This window comes from Haliotis cracherodii, unplaced genomic scaffold (assembly GCF_022045235.1).
Source record: "Haliotis cracherodii isolate W230 unplaced genomic scaffold, xgHalCrac1.p SCAF_12, whole genome shotgun sequence".
Taxonomy (NCBI): domain Eukaryota; kingdom Metazoa; phylum Mollusca; class Gastropoda; order Lepetellida; family Haliotidae; genus Haliotis; species Haliotis cracherodii.
Window position 1 is genome coordinate 17,241,272 of NW_027266267.1, and position 7,122 is coordinate 17,248,393.

A 7,122-nucleotide genomic window follows, 5' to 3' on the forward strand; every position below is an offset into this window, starting at 1 on the left:
TGTTAGTCAACATGTTGTCAGGGGAGCAATAGCCTCGATGGATCCACATATTTGCCAGTGACACTGGTGGTTCAGTGTAAGTATGTTAGTCAACATGTTTTCAGGGGAACTGAGATATCATCGTATCAGCTGCTTCATCAGTGACATGGGATGTTCCGTGTATGTGTATGACCATGTTGCTAGTTTCCCAGAATGTCAGCTGGCTATTAACCCAGTCGTCTCAGAGACAACGAATATGCAGTGTTTTGGTCTTAAAGAGATTCTAAATTCGAAGTATGCTGTTAAACAGTATTAACTGAAGACACGATCCTATAGCTTGGACAAATATTCTTGCAGACATAGATATATAATTGCAAGGATGACGTTCTAGCCATGAGTGTTGATAACATACACTGTGACTTATAGCAAATAAAAACAATGGTTTCTTTCAAAAGAAAATTAAATGTGTATTGACTGTGTCATCATTACATGTCATGGTTTCAACTTCAATGAAGCATGTCTTATTTCTCATGAGACCTGCAACAATAAGGTTACAGTTAATTAGGTAATATGGCTGTCATATGTACAATCGGATAAGGACAAACATTTTGAGATCAAATAAAAACTATTAGCATTAAAATCCTTCTGATTTCCGATGATACGGACATTTGTTACCGACGGAAGTGATTCGAGTATCCATTACTCTTACAACAATAATTTTACGATTTTGTCATCTTTACTTTTTTACATTTTCTTCTGGCTATGCCTTTACCATCTTCCTTTGTATAGTGTTAAATAAATCCAAACATTAGTATTGGAGGCATTATGTTCGGATGATAACAAACAGTAGGCATTTTTCACGCAAACAATCTCAATATCACATACTCGTATTAACTCTTTAAATATTTGATTCATATTTTTGATGTCTGGTTCCGAGCTGCTGATCGAACTTCATTTTATCCAATGAAACTACATTACAGTGGTTGCAATGATTGACGTCTCGGAAGTCATGCGTAATGACTTTGAGGTGCCTTGAGGGATTCTACTGTTCGTTGAATACCTAATGGATAAAACACATTTGGAGTAGGAGGATACCAATGCAGTTGGGAACTAGATATATAACTATAACCTGACGGTAGAAAATAGATCGAAGCATCTCACTATTTCTTTGTCAATAAGGAAAGATGGCATGCTTGTGACACCTGGTGTTTATTTTCAATGCACGAAGCAAAGGGGTGTTCACTTTTAATGTTTACAAACATTCTGTAATGTTTCACCCACTGTATAACAAGCAATTTATAATGTTTCCTTACATGGGCTTAGTTTTTTTACTTAACTGTGTTTCTAACCCAGACAGCCCATCTATGTCAGTTGCTGCCTCCACCAAGACTGTGACAGAGGGACAGAATAGTGTCAATTACTTACACAAGTATATGGTGTACGTTTCTTTTTATCTTTTCTCAGATCCACCAAGTGTCTCAGTCCTCAGCTCCCAAACTGTGAACGAGACACAGACCCTGACTGTGACCTGCTCTGTGGACTCCAGACCTGCAGCAACTGTGACATGGACAAGGAAAGATGGCAGTAGCTTTACCCCTCAGACTGGATCTACTCTGATCATCAGTAACATACAGAGATCACAGGCAGGGACATATGTGTGTACAGCTACTAACACACTCAGTCCTTGCTGGGGGACATCTGTGGTGAGATCTGACTCTAGGGAGATGACAGTGGATGTACAGTGTAAGTATCATTTTTAAAATACTGGACATATGTGTGTACAGCTACCAACACCCTCAGTCCTTGTTGGGGGCACAGCTTTACCACGCTCTGAGTCTAGGGAGATGACAGTGGATGTACAGTGTAAGTATCATTGTTAGAATACTGGACATATGTGTGTACAGCTACCAACACCCTCAGTCCTTGTAGGGGGACAGCTTTGCCACGCTCTGAGTCTAGGGAGATGGCAGTGGATGTACAGTGGAAGTATCATTGTTAGAATACTGGACATATGTGTGAACAGCAACCAACACCGCAAATCCTCGTGTGGCGACATCTGTAATGAGATCTGATTCTGTGGAGGTGGTTGTGATGTTCAGAGTATGGTATTATGGTATAAGCTTCTCCTGCTCTAACTGTAGCATTCGCGACTCACACAATCACACTCAGAATATTGCTAAAAATGGCGTACAGCTGCACGCAACACTCAAGTCATCTGACATTACCAAAGTCGCAATATTTGCAAGCACAAAGTAGTGTGTATCCTTTGTAGTATTTGAGGTATTTAAAAAAAGTTATTATTTGTTTCAAACCTTGCCAGTGATTAGGAACAATTGTTCATGATAGTGTTTCGTTGTTGGTGGTGTTAAGACGTTCTATATGTAAGTATTGATAAGAGTTACTTCTGTTACTTGTGCCGTGTTCTGAAACATGCTATATGGTACACTTTTGGGGTGGGCCAAAAATCATTTTGATGCAGCAGTAATTTGTTGCTGAACCTCACACTAAACATGATATATTGTAAATGTATGTTCCTGCAGTGTTAACAATACTAATCAGAACAAGAAATCACAAGAATGCGTATTCACGTAATTGGTACAGTGGTATATTTCAGTGAATATCTCCTATTACGTTATTCGACAATTTTCGAAGTGCAATTGTAAATATGTGTTCAAACAATTAAAAGACATCAGTAAACTTAGCTATACCCCAGAAAGTAACTGAGTTGACATTACACATATATTTCCAGATGTGTATCAGTTTCTACTTTTTTTCAAATTGATATTGATGTAAAAACGTTTCAGATCCAGCCTCTGTAAGTAAGTTTACAGCCAACTCCCTCAGTGGTTTAGTGACAGTTAACGAGTCAGATCCAGTGACCTTAAGATGCCAGGTTGATAGTAATCCAAGGCCAATCATCAGGCTATTAAATGGAACTGAGGAGTTGACAAGGGCAGATAACTCCCTGACAACAGAATATAGACTGGAGTCAGCAGACTGTAGACAAAGAGGGAACTACTCATGCACTGCCACTAACAACATCGGGACACCTGTCAACCAGAGGATGGAGTTGATGGTCAAATGTGAGTTTTTCATTTTCAGTTACAGTTGTCTACAAATGATTGTAAAAATATGAATGCTACCATCACCATGCGATACTCTTTCTCACAAAACATCCGAGATTTTGTAATTTATCAGTAATTTCTACCATGCCATTGAAGAATGCTTGATTCTGATTGGTAAAAAAGGGTTTCCTTTTTGCTTCGGAAACCTCTTTTAAATACAGTGAGTCTTTTCACACAAAAAAACCTGCACATGAATACATCGATAGCCTACATATTGATTCATAAAATAATTGGCTGCTGATCGACCACCACTAGGAATGTATCGATATTTCTTCTATTACACTCTTATATAAGCCAGGTCTCTAAAACATACCAAGTCGATGGCTGTCGCGAAATTAACAGATGGAATATCGTCTAATCGAGGAAATACGCTAGTCTGATATCGGATGTTTTTGGCGACCATATGTTGTTGTAGGCCATAATCCTGACTGCTTTGGTGATGAAATTACAAGACTCCACCAAGGCATATCTTTTGCATACAAATAAAATGTTTATGAAACTGTCAGGGACATGTTCGAAGTGAACAGACTCGGAATAGGTAATTTCGATCGTCATTGAAACAACGGACGATGAAAGTAAATTATAACACAATAAACATGTGTTGGAAGAACCTTTATTTATGACAACATGTTGTTTGCGAACCTTTTTGTGTTCGATATTCATTGCCATATCCGTCAACCACCACGGTAAGGATTTGGAATTTGAACATCCATCAGAAAACACTCGTCCCTTCGAAAGGCCATGAAAACAATGTCCCGACATCACTGAAGTCCAACTTATCAAACTCAATGTAATTCATGAAAATCATACACGAACCACTATTTCCGAGCCACAACCGTCTCCTTGCTTTCACAGGCTGGCTTTGAATCTGAGAAATCTTGAAATTGTCAATGCTAGGTTCCTCGTGTCTGCAGCTGTTCAGTTTCATTGGTAATCACATTGTACCAGCATGGTCATTCCCAGTGAATCTACATGTTAATGTTGAATCACATCATAGAACCGAGTTGTAATACCCCCATTACACCGGACGGCGACCTTTCTGCGACCGTTCTGCGTTCTTAAGTTTTGCCAGGTCGGCGTTGAAGGCAGAGGGGTCGCAGAACGGTCGCGTAGAGCGCACAAGGGAGGCAGAGGGAACGCTCAGCCATCGCCAAGAGCGCCACTGTCGCTGAAAAGTTTTTGAACCTGCTTAAAACAGTCGCAGTGAGATCGCCGTCGATGTAAGTCGCTCAAGGGAGACAGAACGGAGGCAGAAGGAACGTAGAAAGGAGGCAGAGGCATCGCCATGGGGTCGCAGAGAGAACGCACAGAGGTCGCTGAATGGTCTTCATGTGAATCTGTGATGTAATCCTGTTTACCTTGTGCCTTCTCTCTGCGTCCTCTCTGCGTCCTCTCTGCGACTTCTCTGCCTTTATTCGCCGACCACAACGATTCTTGTACGTCCTCGGCGATCCCTGTGCCTCCTTTCTGCGGCTCCTCTGCCTTCATAAAGCCTCGTGTTTTACAGTATGTAATATATTTATATTGCCTGCTTTAAAAAAGCTTAACGACTGATGTTATTATATATACATTCTGGAAACATATTGTGTTGACTGTTCCTACGGATGGGTATTGATGCTTCAATAATTGGTGTTGTTTTATTACATTTAATTAGCATTATATTTGAACTTCAAATATCTCTATTTTCTCTTTTTATTCATTTCAGTGTTCAATTTATTGTAAACTTTCATTAGGGTGTTCATAGCAATGCTTGCTATGCTTTTTCTGATTAAATAAAGTTTATTAAAGCATGTTTCACTTCACTTATTCTAAGAGTATGTTTCATTTGTTACAAAATTAATTCCCAACACATTTGTTTTAATAATTTGCTTAATAACATTAAAAACAACAAATGAGGAATATGTTGGTAACTCAGAGAAAATAAATAATAAATAAAGACAATAACAACCGTTTCCAAATGTACAAAATGCTACCAATTTAAAATTTATCAGTTAAGTATGATTAACTCCAAACCAAGTGTCACATAAATGTTCAAATCATGCGTTCCAGCCAAAGTACAGATCCAGCTGCACTGTTAAAATACAACTTGAGATACTCTCGTTGTTGTTTTCCTGCTCGTGTTGCACAGTTGGGACCGACTACTTGATCGACATCACACATGTTTACTAGCTGTAGCCAGTTTCCAGGAATAAGGTTATGATTCTCATCCTCTGTATCAAGTGCTGCATTTTGTAGAGCTGGATATCTCGTGCGCATTAAATTGTGCAGACAGATGCATGCTTCTACAACATCCTGTACAAATTTTGGTAACAGCTGCATTGTTGTGAGGAGTACTTGAAAACGCTGAGCTAAAATGCCGAAAGCATTCTCTACCACGCGTCTACCACGAGAAATACGGTAATTGAAGATACGCTGCTCTTTAGTCAGTCCTCTTGTAGAGTAAGGTTTATCATGTATGTCCTAAGAGCAAATGCGTCATCACTTAGCATGAAGAATGGAATGTTCATGTCACCATGTGGCAGAGGCTCCGAAACTGGAAAATTGATTGTATCGTCTTCAAGACATTCCTTCAATTCAAATTCATTAAATATCTGGGAATCTGACATCGAACCAAACCCGCCAACATCACACCATAGAAATTTGTAGTTAGCATCCACCAACGCAAGGAGCACAATAGAAAAGAATCCTTTGTAATTATAATACAAGCTTTTTGGGGAACATCGCAAGGTCACATGTTTTCCATCAATAGCACCACATGCATGAGGTACATTCCATCGGTTCGTAAAGTTATCTGCAACTGTCTTCCACTCATTGGGTTTCTTGGACATTGGACAACTTCGTTCTTGTACTCTTCTCGGATTGCTCTACAAACCTCTGGTACAAACACAGAGATAGTACTACGTGATACACGATACTGGTATTGTAGCGAAGGATACTTGTCTCCTGTAGCAAGGTATCGGAGAGTCACAGCAAGTTTAAGACCAGGGTCCAAACTTTCTCTGTAATTAGTATTTTGTCTTAATATTCTTGCGCTTAGTCTTTGAAGTATTTCATCAAACATTCTTGGTTCCATTCTAAGGTAATTGAAAAATGAACCTTCGTCCTCCAAACGTAGCTCGTGCAACAATTGGCTATAATGTCCGAATTGGAACCTTCTTTGATGCGTCAACCATGGACGAACCCACCAGGTTCTCATTTTCCTTCTTCGTCTGTTCAGTTTGCGTTCCATTATACCAATACTCATTTGGTGTAACAACAGTGCTTGATGACCTTGTATGATAGCAATTTTCAAGCGCTGGTTGTCCATCACTAGTTGTGTCACCAGGAGCTGACATAGATAAAAAATCGTCTGCAGATGAGCCTTTTATAGTCAGGATGTTCAGCTGTCGCCAAGAAGGCAGAAGCATCGCTGAATGGTCGTTCGGCGATCGCCAAGGAGGCAGAGGCATAGCTGAAAGGTCGTTGAGCGATCGCCATTGGTCGTAGAGGGGTGGCAGCGCGGTAGTTAGTTGCAATAAGGAGGCAGAGGGGAGGCAGAGGGAACGCAGAGGGAACGCAGAGGAGACGCAGAGGAGACGCAGAGGGAGCGCAGAAATATCGCACAGTGAACGCCTAGGTCGTTCAGGGAACGCAGTGACATTGACAAAAGTACCATATTTAGTCGCAGAAGGAAGGCAGAACGGTCGTAGGAGCGATTACACCAAAAGAGAGTTTTCTTGAGTATGACGACCCCACTGCGCTCTAGTCAAATTTTAGGACGCAGAAGGAGCGCAGAGCGATCGCCGTTTGGTGTAATGGCCCCTTAACCGTGCTTCATGTAACTTAATTGTCCGAGACAATGTAAACAACAACATTGTCAGCTATTATGAGTTGCAAGGTGTGAGTAGCCATGATGTAGGTCAAGTTCTGACACATCAATGTTCGGGGTAGAGAGGCGTTTATTTTGATTTTTTTTATTATTCACTGTGGGGTAATTGCTCACCAACCAATCAGACTTACACATGTAAGATAAATAGTA

At 40.3% G+C, this 7,122-nt stretch overlaps 1 pseudogene; it reads right to left on the reverse strand.

Annotated features, from left to right (window-relative positions):
• Positions 1-5,135: 5,135 nt before the first annotated feature.
• Positions 5,136-6,177, reverse strand: LOC139457111 (putative nuclease HARBI1; annotated as a pseudogene).
• Between the last annotated feature and the right edge of the window lie 945 nt (positions 6,178-7,122).